Source organism: Saimiri boliviensis, chromosome 3 (assembly GCF_048565385.1).
Source record: "Saimiri boliviensis isolate mSaiBol1 chromosome 3, mSaiBol1.pri, whole genome shotgun sequence".
NCBI lineage: Eukaryota > Metazoa > Chordata > Mammalia > Primates > Cebidae > Saimiri > Saimiri boliviensis.
In genome coordinates, this window is record NC_133451.1 from 70,828,194 (window position 1) to 70,843,543 (window position 15,350).

The 15,350-nt window shown below is 42.1% G+C and overlaps 1 pseudogene; it reads left to right on the forward strand.

Annotated features, from left to right (window-relative positions):
- The first annotated feature begins 3,422 nt into the window (after positions 1-3,422).
- On the forward strand, positions 3,423-5,689 carry LOC101053805 (cellular tumor antigen p53-like; annotated as a pseudogene).
- Positions 5,690-15,350: the final 9,661 nt, after the last annotated feature.

Sequence of the window (15,350 nt, forward strand, 5' to 3'; positions counted from 1 at the left end):
GCACTGCCTTGATAGTTCAGTGTTCTCCTGTGTTTCTTTTGGTCTGAGAGAGAGAGTGACAGAGAGAGAAAGATGGTACCAGTTGACGGCCATTTCAAATTCCACCCAAAGAACTCTGTGGAGGGGTAATTATTCCACCTGAGAGGTGGACCATTTGGTTGCCGGGGTTGGAGGTAGGGGATTTAAGCAGCCACTTGAAAGAAAACACATCACTCATGTCAGAGCACGTTGCTTTGTGTTCCTACTGGGAGCCTCCAAATAACCCATGGGACAGACTGTCAGCCAAACACTTGCCCCGGCCCAAGGAAGCCAATATGAGATTACCTGAAAGCCAGCCAAGCCCTTTCCTGCCTCTTAGCCCTCCAGCCCTCACCTTCATCTGGGGCTGCAGCCTTAGAGGAACCAGACACAGCCGGTGAGGGGGAGAAGAAGGGCAGAGCTTCAGGGCAGGGGAATGGAGAAGCTGCCTGTGTCTCTGGAGACGGCTTAAGTTAGTCAGAAGGGAAATCTTGATCTTTAAATGAAATCTGAAACAAGACTTGTTGTCTCTAGAAGTGACCAGAAGACATTATTTGAAATTTACCAGAAAGGTCATGAGGCATGTCCTAGATTTCTTCCAAAGGTCAGGAAGAACTTTTTTGTTCCTTGAACGTGAACTTGAAGAGCGAATTAGAATAGGTAGTTTGGAATAAAAGAATAAACTTTTCTTATCACAGCCTTGAGACCCCTTAACAGTGTCTCATGTGTCCAATTTATCTAGCAGACTGAGCTCTCCTTAAGGGCAAGGACCATCCTGCCCAATGTTATATCCTAAAATGTTCTTAGTGTATAGGCATACGGGTAAGGTCTGAGAGTTAGAGTACATATGATGGAAACACACCGTAGTTTATTTAACCCTTTATGTATCAAACAAATTAGTTCCCTACTTTATCACTTCCAAAGGAATATAAAACAAGTACCTCCTTCTATGCATGTTGAAGAGAGAAAATAATTTATCAAGAGTAAGTATTGACCATTTGCTGGTGAGACTGAGTTACGCTTCATTTATAGTACAGTTTTCTCCAACTATTAATCAATTTATATCTTCCATATGTTCTACTGATAGGATTTTAACTTTTAGCCCAACTTTATAAGATAAGCAATTAATTTTGGAACATCCCTTAAATTTATTTTCCTCTGAGATATTAAACAAGGCCTATCAAGAGAATCCAAAGTTGTTCATAGCATGAGAAATTTTAGGCTTGGTATGTCTCTGAGGATTCTTTATCTCTAACTTCAGACTGAGGTAGACTGCTATAAATATTCTGCAGGCACACATGTACATATACATTACCCTTAGCATTTCAGAGTCCCAGTTGTCACCCTTGTAAAATGAGAGGATTGGACCAGTTGACGAAGGTCCCCAGGTCCAACAGATTTTTATCTAATCATCTCTGACTACTCTTGGACCATTACATTTATTCAAGGGAGTGAAAGGAGAAGATGTTTGAGCAAACTGACCCTGCTAATGAGGTGAGAGGTTGAATATGTCAACTCCACCAACTCTCTAGTGGCTGGGTAACTTCCAGAGCTAATGTCCATCATTCCTTTTGAACTGGGGCAGCCCTCATGTGGAATTTGTTTCTAAGTTACACTAAGGAATGTGTATGTTCTGTTTATTCTGCGTCTCAAATCAAGAGTTTGGATGCCCCCAGAATCATTATTGGAGCACTATCTCACGGAGCATATGGAGGATCCACTTCCAGGTAATAGAGAGAGGCCTTGGTTGAATAGTCTGTTCAGAGGACTAACTGTTCAGAACATTTTTCTTTGATCAAAACTTTAAGGCTCAATCAACTTAAACTCTGAATCTGATTTTTACTTCCATATTCTTCAATGAGAAACAGGGAAACTAATTAGCCAGGTTGCTCTTTCTTTATTTCTTGTTTTCTCACTAGATTCATCCTGACCATCTCTTAGTTTAAGGTAATTATAGCATTAAATAAATTTAGTGACAAAATTTGTAGTTAATTTCATAGAAGTCAGGAAATGCAGAGAATCAAAGGTAGATTTACCTAATTCTACCATCACATACTTCTATTAGTTTGCTAGAGGTTCCATAACACAGTAACACATACTGAGTGGCTCAAATAAGAAATTAATTCTCTCCATCCCGGAGGCTAGAAGTCCAAGATCAGGGTGTAAGCAGGGTTGGTTTCTTCTATGCTTCCCTCTTTGGCTTGTAAATGATTGTCTTCTCCCTTGCATTTCACAAGGCCATTTCTCTGTGTGTGTCTGTGTCCAAATTTTCTCTTCTTATAAGGACATATAATTCTTATATTGAATTAGGGCCCATCCTGATGACCTCATTTTAACTTAATTGCCTCTTTAAAACCCCTTTCTCCAAACACAATCACATTCTAAGATACTAGAGGTTAGGACTTGAACAGATGAATTGGGTGGGGGAGGACACAATTTAACCCAGAACGTTACTTTAGTGCATATTCTTATATACCACAATCATACACAAACACTTACTTTACAGAATTAGACCATGCATCAGATTATGCAATGGTTTGAATGTGTATGACGAAATTCACATGTTGGAAGCTTAATCCCCAACATAACAATGTTGGGAAGTGAGACCTAATAAGTCATGAATGGATCAATGTAGTTATCACAGGAGTGGGTCAGTTATCTCGAGAGCAGCTTACTATAAAAGCAAGCCCAGCCTCTCATGCACTCTCTCCCCCATGTATTCTCTTCTGCCTTTCATTATGAGATGATGCAGCACAAAGGCCTTTCCATTTCCCTGATTCTGGCCACATGCTCTTGGACTTCCCAGCCTTCAGAACAGTGAGCTAAATTTCTGTTCATTATAAATTACTCAGTCTCTGTCTCAGAGCACACTGACTGTTGATGTGTGCAACAAAGTGTTTACTTTCTCAAAATAACAAGCTCTATAATAGTTCTTTATGTTTCCAGAAGTCTGAGTAGCTTTCTTCAAAGGAAGATTTTTGTCATTTGGGAGATTTTCTTGCTTTTAGGGTGGTAAGATTTCTTTCTTTTTTTCCTTTTCTCTTTAATTCAATGCAGGTGAGAGTGGATGGGTAAGGGTTTTTGTTTTTAACTAGCATGTTAGGTATACTTGGATGGGTAGGAGGGTTGTTAGCATTTTTTAAATGAATCTTTTAATACTGTCTATTAGCTTTCATGGCTCATCAGCAAATGTTTTAATTTTTAGCTGTAGAACATATGACACCATTGAGTTTTTTTTTTTTTTTTTTTTTTTTTTTTTAAGAAAACACAGAATTGAAGGCATTAACATGGGATGTTGCCTTTTGTTAGAATGACTAAGTTAAGCCTCTTGATATTTATTTGTCCAAGGCAAACTTGATATAGAGACTATGCACTACCAAAGTAACACTCGTGGCCATGGAAACTATGCTGCAGGCCCACCTGGGTTCTTTTAAATGGTCATGGCCATAATAGTGTGAATTCCATCAATTCAGTGGATGGGTGGGGAAATAAAAATTTTCCCCTAAACTTTTAGAAAAAAGTAGGCTTTTGTTTGGTTGTCTGTGGGGTTTTTTGTTTGTTTGTTTGTTTTTTTGTTTTTTTGCTTTTGGCTTTCATTTTTAAATCTTAAATGCTACTGTTGCAGGCCACAAACATGACAAACAATGAGGAGGTAAAGAACCAATGAAAAACTAAAACAGAAAACTCCTGTGTTAGCTAACAGGTTTCTAAAAGTATCACTGTGGTTCACAGAGAAGACTGCAGAGGGTAGAAGCAAGATGCTGTATCAACTACCACAGCCTTAAAACAAACTTGATATCTCTTTGGACTTAAAATTGTTGCTATTCAAAAAGTCTAGAGCCACCATCCAGGGGGCAGGTAGCTGCTGGGCTCCGAGAACACTTGGCTTGGAGCATGCTTTCCAGGACAGTGACACGCTTCCCTGAGGACTGGCAGCCAGACTGCCTTCGGGGTTACTGCCATGGAGGAGCCACAGTCCGATCTCAGCATCGGGCCCCCTCTCAGTCAGGAAACATTTTCAGACCTATGGAAACAACTTCCTGAAAACAACATTCTGTCCTCCTCGCTTTTCCAACCCGTGGATGATTTGATGCTGTCCCCGGATGACACTGCACAATGTTTCAGTCAAGACCGGGTTCCAGATGAAGCTCCTACAGTGTCAGAGGCTCCTCCCGGCTTGGCCCAGGTGCCGACAGCTCCTACACAAGCCGCCCCCGCACCAGCCACCCACCCCCCCCCACCCCCGGCCTCTGTCATCCTCTGTCCCTTCGCAGAAAACCCACCACGGAGGTCTGGGCTTCTTGCATTCTGGGACAGCGAAGTCGGTGACTTGCACATGCTCCCCTGCCCTCGACAAGATGTTTTGCCAGCTGGCTAAGACCTGCCCTGTGCAGCTGTGGGTTGATTCCACACCCCACACCTGGCAACCATGTCCGCGCTATAGCCATCTACAAGCAGTCGCAGCTCATGACGGAGGTCATGAGGCGCTGCCTCCACCATGAGCACTGCTCAGATAGTTATGGTCTGGCCCCTCCTCAGCATCTTATCAGTGGAAGGAAATTTACACGTGGAGTATTTGGATGACAGAAACACTTTTGACATAGTATGGCTGTGCCCTATGAGCCGCCTGAAGTCAGCTCTGATTGTGCCACCATCCACTACAACCCCATGTGTAACAGTTCCTAAATGGGCAGCATGAACCAGAGGCCCATCCTCACTATCATCACCCTGGAAGGCTCCAGTGGTGATCTGCTGGGACGGAACAGCTTTGAGGTGAGCATTTGTGCCTGTCCTGGGAGAGACTGGTGCACAGAGGGAGAGAATTTCCTCAAGAAAGGGGAGCCTTGCCCTGATCTGCCCCGGGAACACTAAGCGAGCACTGCCGAACAGCACCAGCTCCTCTCTCCAGCCAAAGAAGAACCCACTGGATGGAGAATATTTCACCCTTCAGTTCCATAGACGTGAGCGCTTTGAGATGTTCCAAGAGCTGAATGAGGCCTTGGAACTCAAGGATGCCCAGGTTGGAAAGAGCCAGTGGGGAGCAGGGCCTACTCCAGCCTCCTGAAGTCCAAGAAGGGGCAGTCCACCCTCCACCATAAAAAACTAATGATCAAGAGAGAGGAACTGACTCAGACTGACATTCTCCACTTCTTGTTTCCCACTGACAGCCTCCTACTCCATCTCTTCCCTCCCCTGCCATTTTGGGTTTTGTATTCTTGAACCCTTGCTTGCCATAGGTATGTGTCAGAAACACCCAGGACTTCTGTTTGCTTTGTCCTGGAGCTCGACTGAGGATGTTGGCCTGCACTTGTGTTTTGTTGTAGGGAGGAGGATGGGGATTAGAACATACCAGCTTTGATTTTAAGGTTTTTACTGTGAGAGATATTTGGGAGATGTAAGCATTTTTCTTGCAAGTAAAGGTTAGTTTGCAATCAACCACACGGTAGGGGGGGGCCACTTCTTCACCATACTAACCAGGGAAGCTGTCTCACACTCTTTAATTTCCTCTAACTTCAAGTTTTATATCTATGAAATCCTGGCATTTGTACCTACCTCACGGTATGTTGTGAGGGTGAATGAAATAATGTATGCCTGGCCTTGAAACCACCTTTTATTATGTGGGGTCTTGAACTTGACCCCCTTGAGGGTGCTTGTTCCCTGTCCCTGTTGGTCAGTGGGTTGGTAGTTTCTACAGTTGGGCAGCTGGTTAGGTAGAGGGCATCGCCAAGTCTCTGCTTGCCTGACCAAATCCTCTCTGACAACCTCTTCGTGAACCTTAGTACCTAAAAGGAAATTTCAGCCCATCCCACACCCTGGAAATTTCATTTCTTGTATATGATGATCTGGATCCACCAAGACTTGTTTTATGCTCAGGGTCAATTTCTTTTCTTTTTTCTTTGAGACAGGGTCTTGCTCTGTTGCCCCGGCTGGAGTGCAGTGGGGTGATCTTGGCTCACCATAGCCTTCACTTCCTCTGCTCAAGTGATCCTTCTGCCTCAGCCTTTTGAGTAGCTGGGACCACAGGCTCATGGCACCATGGCCGGCTAATTTTTACATGTTTTGTAGACGTGGAGTCTCACAATGTTGGCTAGGCTGGTCTCAAACTCCTGGGCTCAAGCAGCCCGCCTGCCTCAGCCTCCCAGAGTGCTGGGATTACAAGCATGAGCCACCGCATCCAGCTGGAAGGGTCAATGTCTTTTACATTCTGCAAGCACATCTTCATTTTCACCCCACCCCTTCCCCTCCTCCTCCCTGCTTCTTATATCCCGTTTTTATATCAATTTCTTATTTTGCAATAAAACTTTGTTGCCAAAAAAAAATTGTTCCTCTGCAGCTTATTTTATTTTTTTGATTAATCAAATAAACAAGAGGTTTGTTTCATGGCAAATATTAAATAAACATCCTATTTTCAGGTATTCTGTTATAGCAACAGAAAATAAAAGAGACAAAATTATTAAATTTAAAATTTTAAATGTGAAATATTCATCTAATATGTTTAATGGCTGAATGCCAACTCATTATATAAATAGAACCTTCCTACTACAGAGTGCTTCACATGGTAAAATATGACGTATGTTTTAGTTTAACCCAGGGAGGGTGATAGTAGCAATACTAGATAATGTTAAAAGGAAAACAGTAGAAAACACATTCAAAGGGGGAAAAGTCCACATTAATTCCAAATTTAGATGAAGCAGCCCTGAAATGTACTTATTAACTCACCAAATCTGAAAATTTATTACATAATTGGTACTTGGCCCAGGAGCCAGGGCTTCCAGTGAGGAAAGACACAAGGTCCCTCCCTGGCTTCACGGAGCTTCCACACTATGGTGTAAGCAAAGGCAGTGACAAGCAAGCAAATGAGTAAAATTGTAGACTAGACTAAACATGAGGGAAGGGAAACAGAGCCGTGAGAGAGGAACAGTTAGGGAGGCCAGAGAGCACTTAAGAACAGGCCTTTAAGCTGAGACCCAAAGCACAGAAGGGCCAGCCACATGAACAGCCAAGCAGCTTGGTCTCAGAGCCACTGTTCTTTCTAGTTAAACAAGAAGAGTTGTCCAGGCGTGGTGGCTAATGCCAGTAATCCCAGCACTTTGGGAGGCCGAGGTGGGCAGATCACCTGAGTTTGGGAGTTCAAGACCAGCCTGATCAACATGGAGAAACCCCATCTCTACTAAAAATATATATTAAAAAAAAAAAACAAAAACAGCCAGGCATGGTGGCGTGTAATCCCAGCTAGTCAAGAGGCTAAGGCAGGAGAATCACTTAAACCCAGAAGGCAGAGGTTGCAGTGAGCTGAGATCACGCCATTACACTCTAGCCTGGGCAACAAGAGTGAAACTCCATCTCAAAAAACAAACAAACAAACAAACAAACAAACAAAACCCACGAAGAATTGGACAGGCTTGAGCACTGACAGAAGGCTAGTGGGGCTGGAACATGGTGTGCAATTTGGTTTCCCTTTGTGAAAATCAGCGACTAGAACTTTGGCAAACAAGACCTAGAATGTGGATGAGAGAGTGGGGAGATTGACATTGTTCATATTAAACATGTAAAAATATATCACTGAGACATTTCACCAAAGAAGAACTGCAGATGGCAAATAAGCACATGAAAAGATGCTCAACACCATTAATTATTCAGAAAGTTCAAATTAAAACCACGAAAGGTAGCATTGTACACCGATTAGAATAGCCAAAATTAAAAAATAGTGATAACACCAAGTGCTGGTGGAAATGTTGAGAAACTAAATCACCTGTACATTACTGGTGAAGATATAAATGATATAGCCACTCTGGAATTCAGTTTGGCAGTTTCTTAAACATGCAACTGGGCACAGTGGCTCATGCCTGTCACCCCAGCATTTGAAGAGGCTGAGGCTAGTGGATTGCTTGAGCTCAAAAGTTTGAGCCTGGGAAATGTGGCAAAATCCCATCTCTACGAAAAATACAAAAATTAGTTATGTGTGGTGGTTTGCATCTGTGATCCCAGCTACTTGGGAGGCTGAGGTGGGAGGATTGCTTGAGCCTGAGAGGTGGAGGTTGCAGTGAACCAAGATCACGCCACTGCCCTCTAGCCTGGGTGACCGAGTGAGACACTGTCTCAGAAAAAAAAGAAAGAAAGAAAAAATGGTAGACACTTGAATGAATGACATTCAAGTGAACGTGCCGTTAGATAACTCCAGCTTCCAGATATAAAGCCACCTTCAAACATGAAACAGCTTGGCAGTTTCTTAAGAACAAAGACATGCAACTGCCATCCCACATTAACACTGTGTTCACACAAGAACCTGCACATGAGTGTTTATAAAAGCTTCATTCGTAATAGTACAAACCTGGAACCAATCCAGTTGTTTTTTAACAGATGAATAGTTACACAATGGCATATCATACATGAAATACCCAGAAATAAAATGAGCAAATCATTGATATACTCAACAACCTGGATAAATCTCTAGAGGAATAAACTGAGTGAAATAAACAATTTAAAAAGCTTACATACTGTGTGATTCCACTTACGTGTCATTGGGGGAAACGGTGAAATGCACATGGGATCTCTTAATACTTTCTTAGTAATTGTCAGATCTCTTTCTGGGTATTATTTCAGTTGCATATAAATCTACAATGATCTAAAAATAAAGTTTAATTTTAAAATACACCTCTGAGAATAGTGGAGTTTGGGTTGAGACCAATTTCAAACAGGCGATACATGGCGGAAGGCCAGAGAGTGCAGGCCTCAGGTGTGCCACTTAATCTCTCATCTCCTGCTTCCGCACCTGCAAAATGCTGGGGTTGAACCATAAACAGGTTTCAAGACCTCCTCTTTGCTTCTACAATTCCATAACCCTACTGAGCTATACACATTTGCGGAACCTTGGTTTTGGCCTTCTATTTGTCAAAGACCCTCTGAAAATCTTTATGGACACAGCAGTAACTATCTTTCTGGCATTACACCAGAAGAAGTAAATTCTGCCTTCTACCCATCTGAAAACTGCTTTGCATGCTACAGCAAGATTACTGGAATTACAAAAGGAGAAACACCAAGCATTTTCTTTCGTGGCTAAAAAGGTCCCGAAATCCACAGTGTCCTCACAATGTCCTCTTCCACAAAAAAGGAGGAACTTCTTCCACACATACACCATGTGCTCAAGTTAATACTTTCTTAAAAATACTCAAATCTCTTTTTTAGAAACTAGGGGAAGAGCTGGGGTGTTTTAGGAATTCTGTTTTGCATTCAATATTCAACCATTCATTCACTCATTTGTATTGTAAGCCCTGGAGGTGCCCTCGGTTGTGACATATTTCTTTCTTGACATTTTAATATAAATTCTTCAGTGTGTCCCTTCCCTTATAGGCATATCCTTTCCAGTTGAGCCATACTTATGTATGCAAACTTAGTCCTCAAATCTCAATCTTGTGACCCATTGTATTTTCCAAGGATGACTGCAAAATCATTCTCATCCCACACGCTCTTCTGAAAATGCAGCTTTGACATTCTTATCATGAAGTGATGGGGACTGTGTTTCCTCCCCTCCAATCTGATCAGAGCTAATCATACATGTTGGAAGTGACATATGCAACTTCCAAGGGTAGGGCATAAAAATGCCATGTGCGTCCACCTTTTTCTCGGGGATACTCACTATTGGAACCCAGCTGCCATGCTATGAGTAAGCCCAAACTCACCCAATTCACCAAGGTAAGGAGGCTACATGGAGAGGCTACCCATAGATGTTTTGGTCAACCATTCAGCTGAAATCTCAAACAGTAAATAACTAGCATCAGCTGATAGACATTCAAGTGCACGTGCCTTTAGAATAACTTCAGCTCCCAGATGTAAAGCCACCTTCAGATTCTGAGTGACAGATAAGATTCTAAACATTGCAAAGACAAGTCATCCTCACTATGCTGTCTAAATTTCTGTCCCACAAAAGTTGGGTGAGGAATTGATCATGATAAAATGGTTATTTTATACCACTAAATTAAGAATACTTTGTTGAGCAGCAATAGATAACTATGATTATACTTGTTAGAATAAACATCCTAACCTAACTCCCACCTCTCTCTCAATCTTCTGCTGGTGCTCCCCATGGCCAAACCCAACTGGAAACTAGAAAGGAAGGAAACCTAGTCATGTAACCCATGTAAGTCAGCTTTGTGGGGCAGGAAATAGGGTGGAGTGTGGAGCTGGTGAAACTGGCAGATATCCAGTGTAGTTTATACTCCGCCTCCTGGGTTCAGGCAATTCTCCTGCCTCAGCCTCCTGGGATTACAGGCATGTGCCACCATGCCCAGCTAATTTTTAAATATTTTTAGTAGAGATGGGGCTTCACCATGTTGACCAGGATGGTTTCGATCTCTTGACCTCGTCATCCACCCGCCTTGGCCTCCCAAAGTGCTGAGATTACAGGCTTGAGCCACCGCGCCTGGCGCCTGAATCCTATTTCTAAGTAACACTGCTAGTTCTTACTGGAATCTGTGTGTGGAACCCAGATATGACTCCAAAGTCAATCTTAGTAATGACACAGCAATTGGTCACCTGTTAGGTTATCTCCAACTGCCTCGGCCAAAGGTCAACAGGTACATTGTGGGCCACTGTTCTTGATCCAGCCGTGTTCCCTGCAGCATAAATTCCTAAACAATGCCTTTTGAGGTACACAACTTATAGAATTATTTCATGAAAGTTTTGACCTTTTTTCTATACATTCCAACTGTGTTCAAACCTGAACCTTGGCTGTTTCTCAACTGAAGTCTCCTTTATTTAAAAAAAAATATATATTATACTTTAAGTTCTGGGATACATGTGCAGAATGTGCAGGTTTGTTACATAGGTATACATGTGCTATAATGGTTTGCTGCATCCATCATCCTGTCGTCTACATTAAGTATTTCTAATGCCATTCCTCCCTTAGCCCTCCACCTCCTGACAGACCCCAGTGTGTGAAGTTCCCCTCCCTGTGTTCATGTGTTCTCGTTGTTCAACTCCCACTTATGAGTGAGAACATGTGGTGTTTGGTTTTCTGTTCTTAATGTTAGTTTGCTGAGAATTATGGTTTCCAGCTTCATCCATGTCCCCGCAAAGGACATGAACTCATCCTTTTTTATGGCTGCATAGTATTCCATGGTGTATATGTGCCACATTTTCTTTATCCAGTCTATCATTGATGGGCATTTGGGTTGGTTTCAAGTCTTTGCTATTGTGAACAGTGCTGCAATAAATATACATGTGCATGAATCTTTGTAGTAGAATTATTTATAATCCTTTGGGTATATACCCAGTAATGGGATTGCTGGGTCAAGTGTTCTATTTCTAGATCCTTGAGGAATTGCCACATTGTTCTCCATAATGGTTGAACTAATTTATACCCTCACCAACAGTGTAAAAGCTTTTTTATTTCTCTACATCCTCTCCAGCATCTGTTGTTTCCTGACTTTTTAATGATTGCCATTCTAACTGACGTGAGATGGTATCTCATTGTGGTTTTGATTTGCATTTCTCTAATGACCAGTGATGATGAGCTTTTTGTTCAGATGTTTGTTGGCCGCATAAATGTCTTCTTTTGAGAAGCATCTGTTCATAGCTGAAGTCTCGTTTCTAGCTGTACTTTTCTTAGGTATTCCAGACCAGAATAGCCTCCCAGTGCCTAACACAGCTTTCCCACTAGTGAGGAGGATTTGGCCATGTTTTCACTGTTTAGTATCTTCATGTATGTTTCTGTTTTCTTCAACAGATTGTAAACATCATGTATGGTCTTTCACACCACTACCCTATATACTGTATTGTACATAGGAGACATCTGAGGCAGATTACATTAATTTTGTATTAATGTCATGAATTACTTAGTGATATACCCTTGGGCTCTCTTCTGTTTCCTCATTCTCTAATAATGATATAATTTTTTATATTTTCTTGGGTTTCCCATGATGCTGAAATCCTTATCTATCCTATATATTTTTTATTCTGCACTTCCTCTATTGCATAGCTCTGCCCTGGGAACCCCAGGCAGTTAAGTTTATGAGTGATGATTAACACAAGCTGGTTATGTTCCATTTAAGGCTAACAGTTCTCATGGTTATAATTAAACATTTTTCTGTTTTAGGTATAATTAAACCCACAGATCATACCTTATGTTTTCCAGTGAAAATATTGTATGATCTATTGTACCCAGTGACTAAAGTGAAATTTTAGAATGGTTTGAAATCTTGCTGTACAAAGTGTGGTCCCTGGACCAGAAACATCAGTGCTACCTGGGGGCCCCACCCAGATATGCAGGACTAGAATCTGCATTATGACAAGATCTGCAAGTGATTCCTATCAATTTTTAAGTATGAGAAGTACTACTTTAAAAAATAATTTAATGGCTCTCTATATACAAGTGTTCTCAATTGGTGTCTACCATAGGCCAGCCACATGTTTGATGCTTCATACAGTTCTAATTATCCCAACAGCCCTGAAGGTGGTATTTCTGTTTACAGATGAAAAGCCTGTGACTGAAAGACTAGCTTAGCCAAGATCATTCTGCTTATAATCTGTAGTGCTGATCTTGGAGCAGAGCACTGTCTGCTCTGAAGACTGTCTTTTAGGCTTTCTGTTGCAGATGCAGCAGATGCTCTCAGAGTCTGCCTGTATGTCTCCCTCTCCCTTACCTTTCCAGAGTGCACGGGCTGGATTGGTCCTTGCCTCTTCCTCAGCAGTTCTCAAGCAAGGATTGATGGGAGTTAGTGTCTAAATTCCTTGGCTCCCTTGGCTCTGACTACAGCTCAGAGTTTCCCCACAGGATTAATCTCCAATGTACTACTCTGGTAGCTGGCTTAATAAGGCACCTTTTATTAATCTCTCCTCATCTCTACTTTCCTCTCAGTACACCATGATTAAATCTTTATCTCAGGCTCCACTTCTGGGGAGACCAGCATTAAGATAGCAGAAGAGTAAGCTTGGCTTCTATGATAAATTCCTCATACCACAAGAAAAGCAGCACTGAAATCTCCCTTGTATACAATGAATAGAACACTCTCAAGAATAGTGGGATTTTCTTATGAGACTGCTGTCAGTTGGAAGATAAGATTCTGCAATGTTTATTAAAATGAGAAATCACAGGGGAATAGAGAAAAGCAGAGTTAACTTCTTCATAGGAATTCTCCTCATTGTTAGAATATATTGTCTTTTGCTTATAATTATCTTCTGTGGGAGGAATGAACAAGTGTCTTTGGGACACTTTCTATCCCTCAAGTCTTCATGTATAAAAGTGAGAGAACCCTCACTGTGTAAATGAAATATCTCATCCTGACTATGGCATAAAGGCTTTCCATACGCTGATGTTTGTACTCGGGGCCAGTTTAGTGGGCATGTGACAGAAGGGCCCTGCACTTGGTTTGATACTCTGCTGTCACTGCCTTGAAATTCTTAATAATTGTGAACAAGTCACCACACATTTTTATTTTGCGCCGGATCCTGGAAATTATATAGCCAGTCCTGTTTGTAGTAATTAAAAATTCTGGCCGGGCACGGTGGCTCAAGCCTGTAATCCCAGCACTTTCGGAGGCTGAGGCGGGTGGATCAGGAGGTCAAGAGATCGAGACCATCCCGGTCAACATGGTGAAACCCCGTCTCTACTAAAAATACAAAAAATTAGCTGGGCATGGTGGCACGTGCCTGTAATCCCAGCTACTCAGGAGACTGAGACAGGAGAATTGCCTGAACCCAGGAGGCGGAGGTTGTGGTGAGCCGAGATCACACCATTGCACTCCAGCCTGGGTAACAAGAGCGAAACTCTGTCTCAAAAAAAAAAAAAAAAAAAAAAAAAAAATTCTTTGAAGTACGAAGTTTCATGATACAAGCAAGAGAAGTCAGGTTAAAAGAATGGTAAGGGAGAAGAGCAAAATATCTTTCAGAAAAACTAGATCCAACAAAAGTTAGGAGTTTCTAGAAGCTTCTGGCAGTTATGAAAGATTTGCTGCAGAGAGAGTGGGAGGAAAGCTGTGGCATCAGGACGATCTGTACTACTTCTCAAACGTACATATGCAGAGGAGCAGACACAGATGTGATGGCTGAGACAGCATGTTTGACTTGGAGCCAGCAGGGAAAGTTCAAGTGACCCAGGAAATTAGGAGCAAAAAGAATGAGCCACTTGAACTAGTTGTTCTGCACTAGGCAAACAAACAGACTGTTCCTAATGATACCCAACATTTACCAGACATTTACTCTGTACCTGGCACTGCTAAAAAGGGACTTATACTCATTATCTCATTTCTGACAACCCTTTTAGGCATGTGCTATTATTGTCCCTCTATCACCAGTGAGGAAAGCTAGGACAAAATAAGATTAAGTTATTGCCCAGGGCACCTAGCAAGTGCTGGAGCCTAGACTTTAACCCTGACAGACTGTGGAACCCAAACTCTTCATTATGACACACAGCTCCCCTACCAAGTAAAATAGCTCTCCACTCTAAGAGACATGATGAAGCAGATACTGTGCGGAAAGGAACGCAGTGGAGAAGTGAAAAGAGAAATACTGTGTCCCTGTGGTGCAATCTTTTGTGGAGCAAAGTTCCCCGTTTCTTCAGGGGTAGGGGTTAGGGTGGGGACAACCAAACATAAACATCCGCAGACCTTGGGGAGCCCACATGGGGTTTTCCTAGACCCATTTTGCTTCACCAGCACATTTTCCATGGATTTTCATTAGGCCGTGTCAGGGTGTCAGTGGTCTTCAAACTATTCTACTGAGCCCTTGGTTCAACTTTTGTAGCTCAAATGTCTTCCCCAATGAGAGGGAACTGAATGGAGGGGCTCAGGCTCCTACTGCTTCACTTGCACAGCTTCCCTTTCACTTATTTTAATCTGAATATCGGGATTATGGATAGGAATTTGTTTGCAAAAAGAAGAGGAGGTTCTACACCTAAAAATACACATGTGAAATCCATTGCTCTGGAGAGTCACTTCAACTGGGAGAAGACAAATTAGCTGTAGGCAGATCATATGGCTCCTGCACACACATTCCTCCCTCTCCTCCCCCAAACACAATTCAGGTTCAACCAGGGTCAATGAAGAAAGGGTGATACTGGTATTTGGTGTTTGTAGAATCTTGGACAGAAAGTATTTGAATCTTCGCTATGCCACAGACGTTCACTAACTATGAATTTGTTCCTCACTTAAGAAAAGTTTTAAAAAATAGAGTGTTTGCACCAGAAAAAATATGTATCTTTGCAGGGTCAATTCCGATGTCCTCACAATAGTAGTGGTTCTGACCTTCCTTTCAGGCAGGAGCCAGAATTAACTGTTCTTTCTTCTGCTTTCCTGCTGCAGCAACCAACAATTATTTGAATATCTATCAAGTGTAAA